The 24,024-nt window shown below is 45.3% G+C and overlaps 1 protein-coding gene across 2 annotated transcripts in view; it reads left to right on the forward strand.

Annotated features, from left to right (window-relative positions):
* Positions 1–24,024, forward strand: part of HRH1 (histamine receptor H1) — a 74,795-nt gene that overhangs the window by 12,542 nt on the left and 38,229 nt on the right. Inside the window, exon 2 of one of the 2 annotated variants that reach the window (XM_032327340.1) lies at positions 8,000–8,127. The exons of the other annotated variant lie outside the window; for it this stretch is intronic. The gene's annotated coding sequence lies outside the window, so the exon portion shown is untranslated. The remainder of the gene's footprint in view (positions 1–7,999; positions 8,128–24,024) is intronic. 2 annotated transcript variants of the gene reach the window in all.

Below are 24,024 nucleotides of genomic sequence, written 5' to 3' on the forward strand. Positions count from 1 at the left end.
GCATTTGGCTCTGCAGGTTGAAGCAGGGAGCTTGAGTGAGGGACAGGGATTCAGATGCACAAGGTTTGGACACCCAAGTTGCCCCGTCAGTGCTGAGTTCTCTATTGGCGAGCTCAACAATGCCAGTTCTGAACACCCAGGGCTCTCTGCGTCCTTGGTTGCTAGGGGAAACCAAGTGTTTTCCTGGTGAATGCATCTTACTCCCTTTTATCCCAGACACAGAGCTCTGTGTGTATCTGTGCACTTAATGTTACCTTGTAAATAGTGCAGTAGGGGGCAGATCTCAACTTCTAGGCTTATTACCTTACATTATTGCCGTCACACATCACTGGCATCACCCAACACAAGGCACTGGTAATAATGGCACACACTGAGCATCTACTATGTGTCTGATGTCGTGCCGAGCACTTTATATTGTCAGCTCATCTGGCCTCTAAATAGCCTCATGAGGTCAGGACTGTTGTTGTCCCTGTTTTAATGATGAGGAGCCCAGAATCACACAGTCAGAAAGTGGAAGAACTAGGATTCGCAGCCAGATCTGGCTCCCAGCCCCTCTTCTTTACCACATTGTTTAGGGGACATTAGAGCTACAAAGGTCTCTCCTTCAGAGGAGGAATGTGGGCCTGGAAGAGGGAGGGAGACTGGCTCAGGGTCTCACCTCCTATAATGACAGAACTGGCTCTAGAACCCAGGTCTTGTGGCCTTTGTGGGCACCACCACTGACTTTGAACAGACCGCTCTCTTTCTGAGACTTCCCACATCAAATCTAGACTCCAGGCCAGAGTTCTATCCACGGGCTCTTTGTGCACTAGTCCCCATCCATGCTGGACAACTCACCCTTCCCCGGACACTCCTCGTGGCTCCTCGTCACCATGACTTCGTTGCCATCATACCTCCCACTTCCCCTGTCCACTCAAGCCCTAAGTTCCCACTGAATTGTACACTTCAAACAAGTGAGTTTTATTCTAGGGATTTTTTTTTATTGTGATAAAATATACATAGCAAAGTGAGGGAATCTTATGGTTTGTAGATTATATCTCAGTGCCACTGTCTAAGCACAAGAAAGAAAGAAAGAAAGAAAAGGAGTGAGGGGAATGCTTGTTCTGGGTTCCCCCTTCCGTGGTGACTCTTCCAGGAAGCCTTCCCTGTTAGTTATTTGGGGCTATAGCAACTGGACTTGAGATGCACCCTGGGGTGTATGATCTGTATATAATGGAATGTGAGAAAGACAAAAAAGAGTGTCACTGCTGTCAGATGACAGTGTCAGGCCCCATGGGGAACTGGAGGGTCATTCAGATCTAGTGTTTTCTGTTCCCCTCTCTAGGACAGGGACAATGAAGGGCCTCAGCAATCTGCTCCTCAGCTTTGACTGTTCCTGCTGATGCCAGCTGGTTCTTCTTTTTGCTCCACGGCTCCTTTCATTCATTCAACAAACATTTATTGAGCATCTACTGTCTACCAGGCCCTCCTCTAGGCGCTTGGGACACTCAGCAGAACAAAGCAGGCAAAGATGTCTACCCAGGCGAGCCTCTGTGCTGCTTCCAGGATCCTGCTGGCTCGTTTATGACCTCTGTGTGTCGTGTTTCTGTGACCTCATGGCTTTGGATGTTTGTCCCTGATTTCTACCAACTGCGGCTGTTCTGTATGTTTCACATTCTGCATTTCAAGAGTCAGATTTATACTTGGGGTTAGCCTGTTTCTGGTTGTGCAGAAACTTTGCCCCAGGCCACCCCACAGATAACCCATGAATGGCTCTTCTGGGGGCTAAGATACAGGGATGCACAAGATGAAAGGTGCTACCTTCTTAGGGGAACAGGTGGGAAATACATCAACAAGTGAATATAAAATGCAGTGATAAAGAGTGGTAAATGATAAACAGGGTGGGAAAATTAGGGGTGTCCATTCATGTGGGTAGGCAGAGTAGCATATGAATCAAGTGAGGAACTGAAGCATGAGGGAAAAGCCTTCTGGACAAAGGAAACAGCAAGACCCTGAGCTGGAGTTGGTCTGGAATGTTCTAGAAAGAGGAAGGAAACTTGCGTAACTAGAGCAGAGTGTGCAAGGGCAAGTGTAGGGGATCGAGTCAGAGTCATGGGGTCAGGCAGGCGAGGCCTCGATAGCCATTGTGAGGACCTGGCTTTTGTTCAGAGGACATTGGGAGCCTCCAATGACATGATCGAATGTGCAATAGAGAGCATCACCCTGGCTGCTGTGTGGGCGATACACTGTAGGGAGGGAAGAGTGGTGGCAGATGACTCCAAGGAGGCTACTGCCATCTTTCAAGCAGAGGGCAGTGGTGGCCTAGTCCAGGGTATAGTGTGGACACGATGAGGCGTGATAAGCTCCCAGGCCTATTTTGAAGAACTGAGCATAATCAGTCTGGTTACCCGGTTATCTGGGCGGACGCAAAGGGTGCCTCCTGCCTGAGAGGCTTACTTTGGGTGCCACCAAGGAGTTTCCTGATCTGCAACAAGAGAATAATAACTGTGCCTCCCTCCTGAGGTCATTGTGAGCATGCAGGACCCTAGCAGGTCAGGGGGTACCCAGTAAACGAGGGCCATTATTGTTAGGAACACGGGAAGTGGTGCAGCATACAAGGGACACCTCTGGGTTGGACTGCTACTGGTGGATTTTGGGCAGCCCTGGCTCTGCTCTGCCCAGAACCCTGGGGTTGGGGCCTTTCCAGTTGGAAATGGAACACAGACCCCTTTACTGAAATCCAAACAAGAGCCTGGGGCTTGCTCTAACTTATTTCTGTTCTCACAGTCCCTTGGAGCAATGGAACTCACCAATCCCATTCTAGAGTCTCAGAGAGGTGAAGGGATTCATCCAGGGGCCTATGGCAAGTGTCAGACTTCAGGCCTTGACCTGTGGCCAAGGGGCAGAGTGATATAGTGATTAAAGGCCTGGACCTGGGGCCCACAGAAGTCTAAGTTTGAATCCTGGCTCTGCTCCATGTAATCCTGAGCATGTTGCTTACCCTCTCTGTGCGTCAGTTTCCTTAACTATGAAATAGGACAATACCAGGTTCCTTGCTTCGTTGAGGTAAGCTGTAGAGAGGGGCTGGGTGTCAAGTCTTGGACGGGACCCACACAGAGTAGGTACTCAACAGCCTATCACCCCCAGGCCTGTGTTTCTGTGGCTCCTGCCCAGCATCCTTGCTAGCGTTTTGAAGTAGATGCCTCATTGCCAGATGCTGTCATGGAAACCAAGAGGTGGGGGAGTAGGAGAAGCCTAGAAGAGGTCCATGGGGAGGGAACATCATTCCCTTGCTCACCCTCTGGCCCACCTCAGCCAGCTCATTATAGCAGAGATGGCTCAGAGAAACAGAGTGGGGGTAGGAAGCCAGGCCGTGATGGGGGAGACAAAGGCTAACTGGGCTCATCTGGAGGCTTTGTTCCTGTAGGGAGTGTGGGACACAGGGCACCACCCGTGGGGCCAACTTGCAGCCACCTCCCAGGCCCCCAAAGGCTTGGACAGGCCGAAGCCCGGATGTGACTCATTCTGGAATCCCTTATCCACCTGTGTTCTTTCCACCCCCTTCAAGAGGCAGTACATTCATTGTCTTGCCCTTTGAAACAGCCTCCCTACTGCATCTCTATCAAGTCAAAGCTGACAACCCTTCCGGCTGTGTCTGTGAATTGATATCAAACATGAGTTGCTCACTGTCTTGCAGCAAGAACAGCTCCATTTGGAGACCTAATCCCCCTATCCAGGTACCCTTCAATAATTAGATCCCTTTGACACCTTGTCCCAAGGAAAGGGCCCCCTTCCCTGCACGTGGACACTCTTAGGCCTCCTCTCCCGTATTTAGAATGCATATTTCAAGCCCTGCAGTTTTGGAGGAATTCAGAAGAAGGATCCCAGAGCTTGGAGTCACACAAAGCTTGGAATTCCCATTTGCACACTCCATGACAGGTCAGCGGCCCCTGGAAGTCCCAGTTTTCTTATCTGTCCAAGGGGCTTTGATAGGTGGATCTGCCTCACAGGACTCAATGATTTAACCCAGATAAAGCAACTGCAAACTGCATTACTATTATTTTCACTTCACACCTTTCTTTAAACTCAGGAGCAGGCAAGGAAGCAGGAAAAAAAAACCCAAAATCACTTTGTTTATAATATTAAGTCTTTTCTCTTCAAGATGGAAAGAATTTGCTGAACTCTTTTCTTGGAGGAGATGTTACCAGCTTTGGATCAGAGTACCAGACGTTTATCACACGCCTCCTATGTGCCAGGCTTTGTACTAGGCGCTGGAGAGACAAAGGGGACAAGGCATGACCCATGCTTTTGAACTTGCAGCATGGTGGGGAAGGCAGACCTATATCCACTCAGTCTCCATGTAATAAGATATGTGTCATGGTCTAGATGGACGCAAGGCTCACAGCTGCACAGATGTCGGCAGGGTTAGGTGGGAGTACTTAGCTCAGCCTAAGGGTGTGCCTGCCTAGTTTTCAAAGATGAGTAGGATGAAATTCAGCAAAATGAGGTAAAATGAGCTTACAGGCAGAAGTTATGGTCTCAGCAGAACAAAACAGCATTCCAGCTAAATAGCATGGTGTGTGCAAGAAACTGTAAAGAATTAGGTTTTGCCAGAGCATAAAATAAAGCTTACGGGCAGGGAGGTGGTTGGAGATGGACACACCTAGAGAGAGAAACAGGATGGTTAGGGATTGCTTCCCTTGATTTAACCTAGAATCTTCTCATCACAATGAGTGAAAGATTCAGGGTTGCCAGGTGGCCCAGTAGGTGGGTGGAGGGGTTTGCATGGCCCATTTATTCTCTAGAAACTTGCCCTTCGTAGAGTGGTCCTAGGACCAGGACCAACAACATAACTTGGGAGCTTGTTAGAAAGGTGGAGCTGCAGGCCCTACCCCAGACTTGCAGAATCAGAATCTGCATTTGAACACGATGACATGTACACGCCTTACAAAATGAGGTGATGCTGGGCCTGGAAGCATCTGGACTTCACCTGCTCGGCCTCCAGCTCTTGCTACTCTTCATCCAGTGCAGGACCCTGAAATAGGCATGCGGCATTGGTCTTAGATGAGGACTAAGAGTGCATTGCCCCAGTTTGGGGACTACCCTCCAAGGGGACATGTCTGAATCTCTTTGACCACCTCCCTGGGGTCTCTTGCTTGTTCTCAAGCAGGATCAAGTGGGATATATCAATACAACTTTCTTACTTATTTGTTAAGTAGAAAGTTTTTCTTTGTTCCTTATTAAAAAGAGTGTCCAAAATAAAAGATATATGAACAGGAGATGTGGCAGGTGTTACTTACTTGGCTCCTTCTGTGAGTTGGTCTGTCTTCGGGGACAGGGTACCTAGACCTTGTGCATGTCACTTTTATAGCTCCTTTGTTCATCCATTTGTTCTTTTGAGAAAGGGACAAAGACTAAAAAGTCTGCCACATCTCCCAGGACCTTGAAAATCAGGCCAAGTGATTTGGACTTTTACCAGAGCACTAGGGAGATATCAGGGAGTTCCAAGGAAGGGAGTGGCAGAATATAGCTGATTGAAAGGCCACTCTGCCAGCAGCGAGGAATTGGCAAGAAGGGTCTGGAGACATCAGTGCAGATGCTGATGTCAGGGTCCAAATGAGAAAAGATCAGGCCTGAGTCTAGCCAGTGGCCCCATTTGGTGACACTGCACCAGCTTTCAGAGGCCCATACTTTGTCCTGCTAAGTGGGTAATGACACAAGAATTCTGAGTTCATAACCTATTTAGCCTGCTGGAGACAGAAGTGGCTGCTAAGTTAGAACTAGCTGAGAATAAAATTTGGAACCCTCTGTGTGTGATCTGTACCCAATGAGGTCATCTATTTAGAGCCGGACAGTTTAGGAACTGCTGGCTGGACTCTTGGCTTCCTGGGGGAACTCCTCTGGATTCTCACAGTGACCCCTGGGGTGAACATAGAAGGGCCTGCTGAGGACTGTGGATCCCTGCGCCCAGCTGAGAAGGGAGAAGAAGAGAGAGAAACAGAGCCTCAGAAGCCCTTCTGTTACCTTTACTGCATCTTGGTAGGAAGAGAGAACAGTGTTTCCCAAAGTTACTCTGCGGAACCCTGACTAGAAGAAGGATCCATGGCTGCTTAAGTCTAGGAATGCTGCATATCATATCCCCTTCTTAGGGATTCACAGTGCCCATTAAAGCATGAGGACTTCAGTCAGACAGAGCCTGGCTTTGACTCTCAGCTTCACTGTTTACTGTGATCTTGGCAGTGAACTTCACTTCTTGGGTTGATTCAGTCTTGTCTGCAAAATGGGAATAATAGCAGTACTGATGATGTAAAGTTACCATGAACATTCATGAGATAATGCATAGCACCTGTCTTGCACATTAGGAAACATTAAACAAAAGATAGCTGTTAAATTATTATATTTATAATGGTATTAAATTATTTATAAAAATTTATTTTAAATATATAAATTATTATTGTCTTATTATTTTACCTTTAAAGGCTCTGAGAAATCCTGCAGTAGAATCTGCTTGACTTTGCTTAACTTAAGGTTTCTGAAATTTACTTGATTTTGGAGTCACATTTTTTATATAACATAGAGGACTTTCTGAGGAAATTGTGCTCTGTGGGACTCTGGGATTTTTGTGCTTTGGGGACAGTCTGGGGAAGCCAATATCTCTGAACCAGAATCCTGTCTAAATATGGATCATTCTGGGTGTAGAGTTATGTTTCATTCTCAGTCCCTTCTCCACTGCCTTTTCCCCCATGGTTGTGACTCAGAAAGAAAGGCATGGGCTAACCATGCCAGAGTTGTAGGGCTAGCAGAATGAGGTGAGACTTGCGAGTCTAGCCCAAGACTTAGAGAACTCCTCCTCATCCCTCAATCCCCCATTGCAATGTTAACGTCTCTCAGAAGGCTTCCCACCTTGCCTAGGTGGAATTAGTTGGCCATTTCCCTGTGGGATGACCTTTAGAGTGAATGTCATACTCAACATGTACCACATTTAACTATAGTTATCTGTTACATGACCAGCTCCTCCCAGCTAGACCATGAACTTCTTATCTTGGTCCTCTCAGATGACACTTGATCAAGACCAGATTTCCTTCCTCACCTTCTCTGAATTAATTTTTTTTTAAGCAGGTGCTTTTAAGATTTTTATTTATTTGTTTGACAGAGAGAAACAAAGCGAGAGAGGGAACACAAGCAGGGTGAGTGGAAGAGGAAGAAGCGGAGCAGGTAGCCTCATGTGGGGCTTGATCCCAGGACCCTGGGATCATGACCTGAGGTGAAGGAAGATGCTTAACGCCTTAGCCACCCAGGCATTCCACCTTCTCTGAATTCCTAATGACTCAGCCAAAGAGAGGAGGTCTAAAGAGATGGTTCTCCGTCTCTTCTGAGGCCGGGAGGGGACCTCTCCGTTCTGACAACTCTGCGGGTTCCCATTGCCTTGGGGGAAGGAACCAGTTCCCGCTGATGGCCAAATGCATGGTTCAAGGGCTGCCTGGGGTTCCTGAGAGCCGGAGATGAAAACTGGGATTACTGTGAGGAATTGAGAGCAACGTTCAGTGAAAGAACAAAAGCCACCAGAGTGATAAGAAAAGCCAGCTCCCAGGGCCCACTCCAGAGTCTGTATGTCATGAACTATCACTTGGTGGCTTATGTAGAACCAGTTGAGGGCTCCATGGATGCCTAACCATGGGAGGACCACAGCTGTCTCCAGCACTCTGAGGCTGACGTGGGCCTGGTGCAGAGGGGCCTGGCTGATCCTGGAGGCTCAGGAGCCAGAGCCGGCACCTAGGAGGCGGCTCCTGGCAGGTCCCCAGAGCCTGCGGACTCAGTGCAGGGCATGCCAGGGCCCCAGCAGTGGTGGGAAAAGTGGGGAAGCTGAGCTCAAAACCAGTGCAGAGACTGGAGGAGCTTTGGACCATAGAACACATTCCACCCACACCACCCAGGGCAGCACTCAGTAGTGAATCAGGCCTGATTCACATGGTCCCAACAGGGGTGTCTTGGTTTCATGGTTTATATGGATCTCTCTCAGGTTCTGGAGATCAGGATGCTGAGCCAGGCTGGAAGTGGCTGGTGTGGTTGAAACACTAAGGCCCGGTCACAGCTCAGTGTTCTACGTTGGGGAGGACTCCAAGGAGAAACAGCAACAAGGACATAATGGTAAATCAGTTGTTACTGTTACTGTTGTTACTGAGCCCTTAATTTGTGCCCTTCCACAGTCAACCTTATTGAACCCTCACTACAACCCTTTGAGGTGGCTATTTTATCCCCATTTTGCAGACAAGGAAGCTAAGGATCAGCAGGATTATACAAATCCCCTCAGGTCGTATAATTGTGAGCAGTAGAGCTGGGTTTCAAATTAAGTTTTTCTGGCTCCCAAAGCCTGGCTCCTATCCTTCGGCTCTACTATCTGTCGGGAAAGATTCCCATTTCTTTGGGATGGACTTGTATGGACTAGACCAGTGATTCTGAATCCCTCAGACCCAATGCTCCTCCCACTTTAAAAAAAAAAAAAAGATTTTTATTTATTTGACAGATAGAGCGAGAGCACAAGTAGGCAGAGCAGCAAGCAGAGGGAGAGGGAGAAACTGGCTCCCCGCTCAGCAGGGAGCCCGATGCAGGGCTCAATCCCAGGACCCTGGGATCACGACCTGAGCTGAAGGCAGTTGCTCAACCAACTGAGCCACCCAGGTGCCCCCCAATGCTCTCTTTTATTACCAAAAGTTTGTGATACCCTCTTTACCATCCTGAAATGCAGTTCAAACATAGATCAAACAACCTATCTACAAACACTAAGAATAATGTAGTAACTGCAAGAATGTAATTACCAGAATGTAATTCATAGAATGTAATGTACTACTCCTAATGTAATTAGTAGAAACTAATCTTATGGTAAAGGAGAAATGAAAGGAAAATGATTTATAATGTAATAATAATACAGGTTTCACTATGTAAACACTTGGGCATGCCCACACTTGAAGATTTTCTGAAGCAGACAGAAGCCTGCAGCCACATCTAGAATCAGGGAAATGCAGAGCTACAAATACAGGTGGATGTAGGTGTGTTGAATTGGCAGATCAGATGTCAACAACTGATTCAACCCATGGTCAAGCTCCTTCAATTTCAGAATGTATCACCTCCCTCAGTTCACATGATCAGAGCAATATTAGACAATTCAGAGCAGATCAAAATGTGTGTGTATGTACATGAGTTCTTGCATGTGTATGAGTTCTTACATGTGTATGTGCACGGAAGTAGGGGTTCTTGCATGTGTATATACATGGAGGTAGGGGTTCTGGATTTAGATGATTATATCATGTGCTTCTGTCTACATGTAGTCCAGGGAACCTTTGAAAGGTAGGCAGGACAAAGGATGGTGCTTGTTGCATGGGTCATCACGGCCACTGCCCACAAAATGCCAGCTGTGCCCTCCAAATTACTGTGATAACTCAGAATACTCCCTCCACTTCCAGATGCTCCATAGGAGATACCCCCCCAAACACCACCACCACTGTCTATTGAAAGCATTTTTCCAGGCTAGCACGGTGGGGTGGTGGGCCTGAGGGTTAGAGAGGTACACAGGTGCTGTGATTCTCACCCCACCACGCTAGAATATGCATTGCAGGCCTCTGGCTACAGTTCCAGGTGCCACCTACTGGTGAACCTGAAGGTGTCCAGTGTCTTAAGTTGGCTCAGGGACTGGGCAGGATAAGCCCATAGCCAAGTAAGAAAAGGGGAAAAGAAATGAATGAACATTGAGCGCTTACTTTCAGCTAGGCACAAGGTCATCCTGTTCATGAGGGGCGAAGCCAGGATTCAAACTGGACCAACTCCAAAGGAGATAATATCTCTTGTACTTTTTTAAAATTAGGGTTGTAATGTGGGAGATTAACGTGATGGGAGTGTCAAGATAGTGTTATATAATCCAGAGTACAACCTGGAGTCAAGTACAACCCAGTCCCGCTACTCATCAGCTGAGTAACTTTGAAACAGCACTTCCCTCAGTCTTTTCTGGTGAACTCCTACTCATCCTTCAAAACCCAATTCCAATATAACCTCACTTGTGAATTATCCCTAGTTCCTCCAGGATGAGGGAGTAGTCCCTCTGAGCTCTATGCTCCCATCATTAACTCTCATCATGACACTTAGCACCCTGGGTTGTGATTCCTGCTGTGTGTCTGTCTCCCCTACTTCATGATGAGCTCCTTGAGGGCGGAGACCTTGTTTGAATTCCTTTTAACCCCTCCACCCACTCCCCTCCACCCCCAGTGTCCAACACTGCCATCCAGGTGCATCACGGGCATGAAAAGTGCAGAATTTATGTTTGATTGAATCAATTCACTTTTCCTGCTAAGTTGCTCACAGAGCAGACCCTTCATGCTGGGTGACTAAGTAGAACAGGTCACAGTCACCTGGGATTTGTGAGCTGTTTATGGTTTCCCTTTAAACACAGCAGCTTCTCAGCTGGCACAGATAGAGACAGGAGTCAGCCTGTCCCTGCGGCAATTCAGCCTCCCTCTGAAGAGGTTTATCCAAAAGAGTTCCCTCTGTGGGGTTTCTTTCTGACACATCTGCTTCCTGCAGTCATCTCTGTTACCTCCGCCCCTCCATGCCCACACCAGAGCTTCCCCCAGCCAGGAAGAGGTGGCTGGGTTGCATTAGGACCCAGGCCTCGGAGGGAGGAGGCGCTGTCCGCCTGCCTCTGTCCTTTTCCTTCAGCACACAGCCCTTTGCCTCATACATACTTCATCCTCTTTTCTCCCATGGGGGTCAGGTTCATGTCCTCCCCAGACTGTGGCCTCTGGGTGCTGTCCTCCTTTCCTTCTGGGTCCAGCTTGTTCTCCTCCCTCCTGGGGGCCTATATATTTGGTCCATTCCCCAACCTAGTCTATGGGCACATCCCTCCTAAAAAGGGTGCCAAGGTCATAGACTTTGGGAACAGACCTGGTTTCAAATCCTAGGTCCCTTATTTCCCACCTAGGTGCCTGAAATGGATGGTATTGGTCAACTACCAATCTCCTTTACAGTTTCTGTGCAACCTCCCTCCAACTCACTGTGCTTTTGCTCCAAAGGTACACACTGGCACCCTCCCTAGACCTCAGTTACTTTTTCTTTTTTAATAGCCTTATTAAGACATAGTTCACATACCATAAGGTTCATCCATTTAAAGTGCACATTTCAGGGTTTTCAGTATGTTTACAGAGATGTGCAACCTATCACCATGATCTAATTTTAAAGTATTCTTGCCACCCTGCAAAAAAGCTCCTCCCCTTTACAGCTACTCCCCATTTCCTCCCTCATGCCGGCTCACCTTCCGGCCCCTGGCAACGCTAATCCACTTTCGGTCTCTGTGGATTTGCCATAGAGAAGGACATGGGACATTTCCCATAAATGGAGCCATATAATATGTGGTCTTTTGTGGTATCTGGCTTCTTTCACTTTCACTTTTTCACTGAGCATAATGCTTTCAAGGTTTTATTCATGTTGTGGCATATGTCAGAATTTCATTCCTTGTGGCTGAGTAGTATTCCATTGTGTGGATGCACCGCATTTTGTGGATGGACATTTGGGTTGTTTCCACATTTGGGCTATTATGAATAATGCTGCTGTGAACAAGTTTTTCGGTGAATTATGTTTTAATTTTTCTTGGGAATATTATGGGAATAATACTCTATGGGAATAATATATATACATAATATATGTAAATATATATTATGAATCTATATTTATACACTTAGGAGTGGAATTTGTGTCATATGTAACTGTGTTTAATTTTTTGAGGGATTTCCTATTTTTCAAAGAGACTGTACTATTTTACAATCTCATCAATATGTATGAAGATCCTAATTTCTCTACATCCTCAACAGCACCTATTTGTCTTTTTTATTTTAGCCTTGCTAGTGAGTGTTAGTGATATTTCATTGTGGTTTTGATCTGCATGTCTCCCCAATGGCTAATGATGTTGGGCATTTTTTCATGTCCTTATTGACCATTCATAGATCTTTGGAGAAAGATCTCCATTCAGAGTCTTTGCTCATGTGTTTAGTTGGGTTATTTGCCTTTTGTTGTTGTTGTTGTTGTTGATTTGTAGGAGTTCTTTATATTTTCTGGATTATTACTTCCTTATCAGATATATGAGGACTCATTTCCCTCATCTTTAACTTGCTATTCCCTAGGTTATGATACAAAGTATATAAGGTGCCTGTAAATACTAGGTAGCTGTTAGTTGGTATCATTAATGGAACATTCTTTAATCTTTTTAATATTTATTTATTTATAGTAATCTCCTCATGCAGCGTGGGGCTTGCACTCATGAGCCTGAGATCAAGAGTCCCATGCCCTCCAACTGAGCCAGCCAGGTATCCCAATAGAACATTGATTTCATTCACAAGGCCAGATAAGCCTTCTGATATCATCCAATCTGTCCCTCCCTTCTATCTACCCATTTCACAGATGAAGCAACTCAGGCCAGAGAAGGAAAGTTATTTCCTGCTCTTGGCTTCACAAATGGTCCAACGCAGATCTGCAGTGGAGTTCAGCTATGTGACATTGGGCAGGTCACCCCTCTCCACGTACCTCAGTGTTTTCTTCTATAAAGTAGAGGTGACGGGTGGTGGGGTGTGGGTAGTTAGAGCTAGCCTGCACTGAGCAACTCCTCTGCGGCAAGCACGGTCTGAAATGCTTCCATGAACATCATCTTGTTCAGCCTTCCCAACTTCACAAAGTCATAGGTGTTCTTATCTGCCCATTTCACAGATGTAGAAACTGATACTCAAAGAGATGAAGTCCCTTGCCTGAGGCCTTCTGTCTGGGAAATGACAGCATCAGGATTTTCCAACCTCAATGACTGTCCTCTCTTTGGCTGACACACCATGACCCCTGGGGTACTCCATCTCCTGGATCACTCCAGGAAAGCACTTTTTTTCCTTTTTCTCTTTTCTGTTCTTTATTGTGATTATATCAGAACTTTCTAATCACCACAGAGGAAACCTGAAGAAGAAGGAAAAGGTACTCCCACTCTGGTCATATCTGTTGCTTGTACTACCTCTTAGACTGGCAGGATTTTAAACACCATGTAGGCCCAGCCAAGTCCCACCATATTGAAGTGGTAGCCTGGGGAGGCTAGAAGTTCACCATTCCCGGGGTCAACCCTGGCTTAGACTGTGCTGGTTTTGGGAAGCGAGATCCCTTAGGCCTTTCCTTCTAGAAGTGGGCAGCTCTGAGTGCTCACTGGCTGGGGGAGGGGGTTCTCTTGGGCAGAGGGGCTCCGATTCTAAAACAGTGGTTCTCAGCCCAGAGTGGTTTGGCCCCCACTGGGCATTTTTCTACAGGTATTTTTGGTTGTGGTGCTTTGGAGAGGGTTGGGAGAGTGAATGCTACTGGCATCTAGTGGGTAGACGGATGCTACTGAACATCCTGCAGATGCCCAGGACAGCCCCCCAGACAAAGCATTCTCCTGCCCCAAAGTGTCAGTAGTGCAGAGAAATTCTGTTCTGGGCAGATACAGCTGCAGGATTGGTCCTGCTCTTCCCCGGTGCCGGGACATGTGTCTATGTACATGGGTGACTCTACTCTACAGGAAGATCTTCTTCAGTTGGTGCCTGGGCATTCTTTTCCTTTCCTGCCCCCTTCCTGTGTTCTAGGCTGGACATCACAGATAAGCTTGTGATGAAGCCAGGCAGTGGGAAATCACAGATAAGCTTGTGATGAAGCCAGGCAGTGGGAAATCTTGCTTTGTTGTTTAAAAGCACACAGGGCCCTGCCACTCAGAGAGGCAGATGATGCAATGGTTTGCTCGTTTGTTGAAACCTGGCTCCTCTTGAGCACAGGCACTGTGTCTCATTCACTGGTCTATTTCCAGTGCCTAGTGCGGTAAATGAACATAGCTGGTTTTCAGGAAGAACTTGCTGAATGAAAGCAGTTAGTCTGAGAAGATGCCTTCTATTGGTTTAAGAGCTGCCCCAGTCTTGGCGATGGCCAGCCTCCCACCCCCCAACTTTCACCTCTAAACCCTATGGTAATATAATGAAAGCAACTAGTTATATAAAATGTATTATATCTGACAGGCACAATTCTAAGACCTTTAACATATGGGAGTTCTGTTAATCCTCACACAGCCTATGGGATGGATATTATTGTTGTCCCTATTTTATGGATGAAGGAACTGAGACCAGAGAAGTTAAGGAATTTGTAGTCACACAGCTCAGAAGTAACAGAGGCAGAAATTGAACACAGGCGGTCTAGCTCCATGCTCTTTATCATGGAATGTTTTCTCCCTTTCTTAAAAACTACCAGGGAGGTATAGCCTGCCCTCCCTCCCTGCCTCACGTGTCTCGGGCCAACTTTCTCCCAGATAGACACAAGAAGTTCCCGGAGCTCCAGGCTTTTCTAACATGTTGGGCATTATTAATGGGAGTGGAGGAAGCACTTTCTTAATGTACCCAGATAATGTTTTTCAAACACAAAGGAGAGAATCAGACTAATTATGGTAGGATAAATGGGCATGGGGTTTATCCCTGGGGTTTCTGGTTTTGCTTTTCCACTGGATTTAGTTTTTCTTAAAACGAATAATGCTCCTAAGAAAAAAGTGCCAATAGCTGCACCCTTGGATAGCAGGCCCCAAATGCACACCCTCTGATGAAAACCTGGGGGGCTAGGAGAAAACTCAAGTGCCTCTGGGTACTAGCACTATAAATTCAGACTTAGAAGGTCTGGGATAAGGCTTAGGAATGGGTATTTCTAACACAGTTCCCTGGAAATTCTAAAGTACAGTATAGCAGTGAGGCTCAGGAACCCGACTTTTCAGTCATTGAGGAATAGATCAACTCCCACTCATCAGTGATGATGAAAGCATCATTCAAGGTCTGTCTCACAATCGCCTCCTCTGGGAAGCCTCCCCAGATTCATAGTAACTAATTGTTCCTTCTCTGACCTCCTGCAGCATTTGGTACACTCATTACACTTGACATCACAGAATAGTTACTTATTTATTTGATCCTTTTGAGAGAGAAAGTTCTTATCAGCCTCTGTATATCTAACACTGATTCTAGTCCTAAATATGAAGTTCGTGCTGAATGAATGTTTATTGAACAAATAGATGACTAAGTGGACAGGCCACTTTGGCCTCTGTCCAGAGCATCTCGTGGTCTAGCCTATAGATTGAAAAGAACTGAGTTCTCACTTAGTGCATTTCTAGCGTCTTGAGTTTGGGCTACTCATGTGCTCCAAGTGAATCTTAGTTTACTCATCTGGAAAATGGGAATAATATTAATGTGTTGCTCTTTGGGGAGCTTAGATGATACAGGCAACAGTGTGATGATGGTTTATAAACCTAAGGGGCCATGCTGGTGTGGGGTGAAAGAGAAGGGAGAGGATATGGTGCCTGTTCTGGAATGTGGGCATTCTGAGAGATGCTGGTTAGGGCAAGTTGTGGGCTCAGAGCCTGGCTTCCCCTGGGCTCCCAACACTCAGAGAGGGCAGATAGGTGTTCCAGATATGAGTGACATCACTGGATCATTTGGTGTTGTATGGAAGCCATGACCTCCAACCACCATCCCAGTTTTCCTGCTCTTTCGGCCACCCTTGCGGGACTCCGAAGCAGGACCCCTCCGGAGCAAGACTGGCCTTTACATTAATTGTTTTTTAGCTTTGCAGCTCTAAGGTCAGATGTAACGTTCCAATGGGCAGGCCCTTTCTTCTCCCAAGGAACTTGCCCTTGGGAATCCTTTACCCTTGGGGTGTGTATGGCCTGAACTTCAGATTTGTTAACTAGCTGTCAGGAAGCTTCCCAGGTTGGCCCTGTGCAGTGATGGATGTTACTTGCCTGAGAACAAGGGACAGCGGCTCTGTCCTGGTGGCAATGCTCTTGGTGATTTTAACTGTGGCTTTTACTACCGCACCTCCATTTGCTGTTAGCAGGCTGAATCCTGGAACCATGACATAGGTGTTATTATTACTACCATTTTGCAGATGAGAAAACCAAGGCTCCAGGATTTGAGCAAACTTACCCAAGGGCAAACTCCTTGACTCTTGAGAAAGCTAGAATCCAGCTCAGAGCTGGCTGATGGCCTTCGCTGCCTCTGAGAGAACAAAGGGAAAGAAGAGTCTGACTTTTATGCCTGGTTTATCTCCCTGTCTTGGTGGATCAGGATCTGGGGCCTCTCTGATCCTCCACCCCCAGGGTCAGGAAAGCGTCCTCGCCAGTTATGGGAGATAAAGTGGCACAGACTGGGAGAACCTGGTTCTAGCTTCATCTACACCATAAGTGTGCAGGTTACTATGCCCACATATGAAGGTGCCTGGCTCCAGAACAGATAGGCACAGATACAAAGAACAGAAGAGTCTGGAAATAGATATATGAGAATTTAGTATGTATTAAGTGTGGCATTGCAGACCACTGGAGAAGAGATGGATCACTCAATAAATGGTATTGGAACAATTGGAGAGCTAACTGGAAAATATTAGGGTAGACCTCAACCACTCATTTCACCAGAATTAGTTCTGTGTTGATCAAAAACTTTTAAAAAAAAAGATAAAATACAATTACTTGAAGAAGATGAGAGATTTTTAAAACAACCTCAGAGTGAGTGGAAAGGGACTTTCTGAGTATAATATACAATCAAAAAATGCACCAAAAATGTTTGATAAATTCTAACACCTAAAAAATATAAATATCTTCATTACAATACTATAAGCAAAGTCAAAAGACAAATAACTCACCTGGAAAGAAATAGCTATTAACACATCTCACACATGAGCTAATTTTCTTAATATATAAAGAGTCCCTACAACCAATAAGAAAAAGATCAACCCCATAGGAAAAAAAGCAGTCAAAGAAAAGGGGACACAAATGGCAATTATGTAAAACAATGTACAACTTTCCTTATTATGGGAAGTATGAATAAAGTACAACCATATCACTTTAACTTAACAGACTGGCAAGGATTTAGAAGTTGGACAAGACATCTTGTTATCAAGGTTGTGCAGAGAGAGCCTGAGAAATTGTAAGTAGTGCACAAATGGTCCAGCCTATGGAAAGCACTTTGGATCCTACAGAATTTTAAATGCACAAATCCTTTGACCCAGTGATTCTACTTCTTGAAGTCCATCCTACAGACAGACTTGCACATGTGTGAATCAGTGATTGTCTGAAGAGAGTCTGAAGTGGGAAAAACTTGGAATAACTATAAATATCCACCTCTAGGGTACTGGTTAAATAAGTGATCATGCAGCCATATATGTCTTACTATGCAATTGTGAAGAAGGATGACTCAATTCATAGAAACTGACACAGAATGTTTTTCAAAGGCCATTTGTTTAAAAGAAAGAAAGAAAGGAAGGGAGGAGCAAAGAGTTTATGTCAACACATGGACTTCCGTGCACATAGTCTGGGTGGGAAGGAGACAGAGGATGCTAGAAACGGAGGTGCTTCTGGGAATAAGATCTCATTATTAGATCTCAGCTGGAAGATAGGGCTTGGTTTCCATACTCTATTTCTTCTTCTTCTTCTTCTTCTTCTTCTTCTTCTTCTTCTTCTTCTTCTTCTTCTTCTTCTTTTTTTTTTTTTTGATTGGAATATAATTAACATACAGCATTGTAGCAGTTACAGATGTACAATATAATGATTCAACAATTCTATACATTTCTCAGTGTTTATCAAGATAAGTGTGCTCTTAATCCCTGTCACCTGTTTCACCCACCTCCCCTCTGGTAACCAGCAGTTTGTTCTCTCTATTTGGTTTTTTGTTTGCCTCTTTTGTTTGTTTGTTTGTTTCTTAATTTCCACATATGAGTGAAATCATACGGTATTTGTCTTTCTCTGAGTTATTTCACTTAGCATTATACTCTCTAGTTCTGATCCATGTTATTGCAAGTGACAGGATTTCATTCTTTTTTATGGCTGAATAATAGTCCTGTGTGTGTGTGTGTGTGTGTGTGTGTGTGTGTGTGTGTGTGTGTGTGAAAGAGAGAGAGAGACATCTTCTTTATCCATTTATCTGTCAGAGGACACTTGGGCTCCTTCCCTGTGTTGGCTATTGTAAACAATGCTGCAATTAATAGGGGCATGTATATCCCTTCAGATTAGTGGTTTTGTTTTCTTTGAGTAATTACCCAGTAGTGGAATTACCAGATCATAAGGTAGTTCTATTTTCAATTTTTTGAGGAGCCTCTGTGCTGTCTTCCAGAGTGGCTACACCAGTTTGCATTCCCACCAACAGTGCATGAGGGTTCCTTTTTCACCATATCATTGCCAACACTTGTCTTGTGTTTTATATTTTAGCCATTCTGACAGGTGTAAAGTGATCTCTCATTGTGGTTTTGGTTTACATTTCTCTGATGATGAGTGGTATTGAGCATTTTTTCAGGTGTCTCTTGGCCATCTGTATGTCTTCTTTGGAGAAATGTCTGTTCATGTCTTCTACATGTTTTAACTAGATTATTTATTTTTTTTGGTATTGAGTTGAGTTGTATAAGTTTTTTTCTATATTTTGGACATTAACCCCTTTTTGGAAATATCATTTGTAAATATCTTCTCCCATCCAGTAGGTTGCTCTTTTGTTTTGATGGTGGTTTCCTTCACCATATAGAAACTTTTTATTTTGGCATAGTCTCAATAGTTTAATTTTGTACTCTATTTTCTTTAGTATCTTTTTTCCTAACCCTATACACAAATGTGTTTTTCATAAATCTAAATAAATAAATAAAAGAATAGAACGATGTAAAAATGCCTGGCTCATAAGAGGTACCTAATATAACAGTTTTCTTCACCCTCATTGAACTTTAGTTTCCCCTTCTACTAAACTGGAATACTAAATTATGGCACTGCCATCCTCTATGGGCCATTGTGAGGATCAAATGCAAGAGTTAAAAGAGGCCATGCTTCGAAAGGGGCCTAAAGGTCTAGTAATGTAGAGTTTCAGTAGTAGTACTGATGATAGCACCATTATTTCAAGTCATTATGGTCCCCCCAGATGTGGCACCACCTAGGACCTAGCCTATTTATCCTAGTGACTTAAATTCTCTCTCTCTGGGCCTCTCTCTGTTTTTTGTTTGTTTGTTTGTTTGTTTGTTTGTTTGTTTTTTTATCTGTTAAAAAGGTCCATCCAGAGCTCCCATTGGGTGATTTCTGACCCTGGGGTCTGCAAGGCTTCCTGCCTGTTCTGGTAAGAGCTGTTCTATCTCCTCCGCTCCTCAGTGGACTAGAGACCACCCTGGATTCTGCAGTTAGCTTTCCATTCACCCTCAGGATTATACATTTCCAGACCTGTCTTCTTCCCAGATCTCAGGGTGGAGAAATAGAGGGAACCCAAAGGCTTGGAAGAAACCAACCTCAGGGTCATTACACTGAGCCTTGCTTGCCACAAAGATTAAGGTAACAACAGAATGACCTTAGTAAATCACAGATTTTTCATCTCCTGTGACATAAACACAGGGGGCTCCTAAGAAACTAGATTAGCCCATTTGGAAAGTCTCCTGGAAGTATATACTTAAAGTGGTTTTTGGTGGCAGCATGCAAATGCCAGGTCTCCATAGCTCCCCTCCCACCAAGTTCACTTGTTTCCCCACAGACAATCCCTGTTGTCTGTGCCTCGGCTGCTGGTATAGGCAGTCCTCATGGCCCCACTTGACCTATTCCTCTGCTTGGAAGTCAGGTTCATGGCTTTGTCATCTGCACATTCCCAGCCCTTCAGTCAGGCTGCACTCCATGCATGTTGACTTTATAAGTGAGTAAAGGGATGCCCAGGGAAGAATGGTATGTTATCCAAAGTCACCCAGTAGCAAGTGGCAGAGCCAGGACCAGAACACATCTGTAAGGCCAGAGGAGAATAGGGTGCTTGGTGTTTCCTTCCTGTGGGAAGGAAAAGAAAAGTACCTGTGGGAAAGAATCTCTCCTGAGCCCCCTTTTCCACCTAGGCTAAGCAGGGCATCAGTGGCAGCTCTCAGGAGTTCACTTGAGTAGAGGTACTGACATCTTGTGATCCACAAAAGTTTCTATGAATGTTGCGCAAAAAGGAAGACTTCGCCAGGGTTTGGGAAGAAGGGAAAAGTGTGGCAGGGACATTGGTCTACTCTTGGCTGGTTTTGGGTCCATGGGCAAGCCATACTGTATCCCTGAATTGATTTCCACAGCCATAACACACCCACCAACCCCCAAATGACCAAAGGGCCCAGAGGAAGGGCTCGAGAAGCACTGGAATCATTGTTGAGAGATGCAGATGTCTTGTCATCTTGTCCCGGGCAGTCCCGTCCCCTCTTCTCTTCCTCCTCCTCCAAGTGTGAACTCATGGCCTGGACATGACCTAGGATTTTTCCCTTCAGTTAAAGGGCATTTACAAACTTCCTCAAAACAACTGTTGTCTATAAAACTGAAATACCTGTGTCAATGACCAACTGTAGGGTGAGAATAGCAAGTAGCTCTTTACAGTGAAAAAAGAAAAGAGAGAAAAGAAAAAAGAAATGAGAGAGAAACCCATTTTTGCTAAGAAATTATGACATCATCAGAGAAGCCTTCTTTTTGACCTCGTTCTTAATTTCTCTAATAAGCCTGGTACGGTGTTAATCATCTCTAATATGCCTGGCATGGTGCTGAGAACTGTGGCAGAATGTAAAGTGAACAAAATTTGGCTTCATATCACATATAGTAATGCTCATCTGATAGAGCACGTGCTTCCCTACTTTTCCTGGCCTCTTGCAGCCAATCAGGGCCAGTAACTAGTTCAAACTAGTTGAATCCAAAGCACTTCCTTAGTACTCTCTTCTGCTGTGGTGTTAATATTTCAGACGATAAAGCCTCTTCATCCTGGTTCCCTGAGTGACTGTATGGAATAGCATCCCCTGCTGACTTGCACTGGCCACATAGCATGAGTGAGAAATTAACCTTGGTTGATTATACCTTGAGATTTGGGTGTTAATTTGTTTCTGTAGCATAACTGCTCCTGGGCTGACTAATTCAGTCCCTATATTACCTCGATAATAACAGCTGCCATTTATTGAATGCTTATTATATGCCCGAGCACTTGACTTGCTTGATCCCATTTAATACTCACGGCAGGCCGGTGAGAGAGCTCCTACTGTTTCCATATCCCCAATGAGGAAGCAGAAGCTCAGGAGTCTTGCCCAGCCAGGGTCATGCAACTGTGAAGTTGCAGAGTCAGGGTTCTACCTCAGGTCTATCTGATTTTGAGGCTAGTGTTTTCTTTCTAAACTAGTTTCAAGTTCAAGGGAGCTTAGACAAGAAAATACATTGTGTAAGGTGAAGGTTGGAGACTAGGGAGGCAGGACAAAGGGGAAGTAAGTCCACAGTGCAGGGTGAGAAGGAACATCCAGGCCCCAGATCCCAAATTAGAATGCTAATATTATTGAGAGACCAAAATACAACTTTAAATACTATTTTGGTAGTGACCATCCCTTGATGTTGCACATAAAGAGGCCATTAATGTCGACATATAGCTGCTATTTACTCCCACCAATAAGAAGAATCCCTAATGTGAGCTGTTGGCTGTTTCACAAATATGTTAACCCAGAAACAAGATTAAGTCATAAGACATTAGAACAGAAAGGAACCTCCTCTTACCCTTGGCATCAAGAAGGGTGAAGCCCAGGGTCTCCTGGGTGGCTCAGTGGATTAAGCCGCTGCCTTCAACTCAGGTCATGATCTCAGGGTCCTGGGATTGAGCCCTGCATCGGGCTCTCTGCTCAGCAGGAAGCCTGCTTCCCACTCTCTCTCTGCCTGCCTCTCTGGCTACTTGTGATCTGTCTCTCTGCCAAATAAATAAATAAAATCTTAAAAAAAAAAAAAAAAAAAAAGAAGGGTGAAGCCCAGAGAAGGAAAGTCCCCTGTTTCACACAGTGTGTTCTTGGTAGCTGTCCTTGTTGTGCCTCAGACACTTTGCTTGAGTGTTGGCTAAAATCACAGAAGAAAATGCATGGGTGCTCTCTGCCTTTCCTATCCTGTAAGGTCCTAAATGTTTCCTGAAAGCAGGAGTAGCATTGCACTTATCCATTTGTCTCTTTCCCTTCATGCATACATTGTCCAAAAACTAAGTATTTGCAATAGGAGTGATCTCTTCTGACCTTCACAGAAACCCTTTGAGTGAGCAAGGCAGATTTTTGTCTCCATTGTGCAGATGCCAGAAAAGTCTCAGTGAGGTGGAGTGTTTTGTCCAAGGTCACACAGCATATGTGTAACTGCAACCTGATTCTTTGCTCTCAGATGAACTTGCTATCCTTTTGGATCCAGAGGACACCCTTGGGCTTATGTTGTAGACCAGCCCTGTGATTAAGGTCTTGGCTCTGCATTCATAATCTAGCGAGTCAGTCCTTCTGTGACTCACTTTCTAAGTTAGGAGGATAATAGTAACTATCTATCTCAAGAAGAATTAAGTAAATAAACACATACAAACCTCTTAGAAGAAGCTAGGGACATAGTTAGTGTTCTGTGGGTATTAGCCAGGACTCTAACAAGATGCTTGGCATCAGTGGGTGGATATTTTGGCGGTTCTCAAAAAGACCTCAGTGGTCCATGACATGTAATCATTTGTTGTTTTTCTGAGACAGATGTTGACTACTCACATGGAATGATACGGTGATGATCATCTTCCAACACTCACACATTCTTTTTTTGTGAAAAATGACCACTATGTGAGTGAGAATAGTATAAATCCTGGTAACTGGGGGAGCAACAGGCAGGAACATGTGCCTCTAGAACAGCTATGTGTAGGCAGAGAGCAGGAGCCTTTCTGGAGCAATCAGGAGGTCTCTGGGAAACTCTATGGATGTTGGTAGAAGGGTGTCATCCAGATGCCATTTCTCCAGAGGTGCTGGAACACAGGGCCTGCCTTGCAAGTCCCAAGAGGTAATGTAAGTGCCCAGAGGACACAAAACGAAGTATCAGTCTCCAGCTGTGGCTCCAGAAACCCCCCAGACATGGAGTGAGCATGACCAGACGAGACTGGAAGAGTCCCTTCCCTGTCCTCACTCAAGGCCCAACACTTACCACCCCAGTAGCTGGAAGAGACCTAGCCATCCCACGCTGTCCCAAGACCTAGCTGCCCCGGTCTGCTCATTCCAGGCCTCCTGAGGACAGGGCGGTGGGCCTGCTACATGGCAGGAAGCACTGGTTCTGCAATTTGTTGGGTTGATACTAGGTTATCCAAGCACAAATGCAAAGAGATAATGTGGCATAAATTAGAGCATTGGGGTAAAATTGGCTGTGTCCCAGGTACGGTGTTGATGAGGTGTTTGTAGGAAGGACCGTGTCCTCCCTAGAGGTGACAGAGAATGATACATTGTTCAGGGTGGGACAGTGCCCTCAGAGATTTTGGGGCCTGGAGGCAAACAGACCCAAATCCAGATCCCAACTTGGTGCTGTATCATACTCTGCATTTGGATGAGCGATCCCATTTCCCCAGGGCTCAGGGAACCTGATGTGGGGCTCGATCCCAGGACCCTGGGATCATGACCTGAGCTGAAATGACTGAGCCACCCAGGTGCCCCTTGTCCCAGTGTTCTGCAGATGTCAACTTTGGGTACACTGATGTGCTCGCTATTATTTACTTAATCACTTTCTAAGTCAGCTCACATTTTAGGTTAAGCCTCATCCTTAGCAATCGTAGCCGTGAAATGATGGGCTTGATATGCTTTTTTTCCCCCCTAACATGCCTTAAAATATATGCATAAGCACCAAAACAATATTCTTTGTGTGAGACCAAAGAAAGAAGAAAAAGAAAAAAGAATCAGTGTGCTCAGCAACATTGATATGCACACCACACTTGGGGACGCCCGCATGTCCGAATTTAATCCCCGAGCTGTCCTGTCAAGAGGAGAGCTCTTTTTGAGATGAAGAAACGGATTTCCCACTCAACAGCCTGCATTCAGTTAGTACCTTTGAGAGGTCAGTTTGACATTCCTTCCAGTCATTTTCTTTTTAAGAGGAATCTTTCAGATCCTCAATCTTCTTCTTGCCAGGAACCAAAAAGAGCAAAACATTGTGGGGAGTGCTCCTCGGAACACGCAGCTTTCTGCAAGGTTGTTTTCCTTTTGAAAAGATTCATATTC

This window comes from Mustela erminea, chromosome 1 (genome assembly GCF_009829155.1).
Source record: "Mustela erminea isolate mMusErm1 chromosome 1, mMusErm1.Pri, whole genome shotgun sequence".
NCBI classification, from domain to species: Eukaryota; Metazoa; Chordata; class Mammalia; order Carnivora; family Mustelidae; genus Mustela; species Mustela erminea.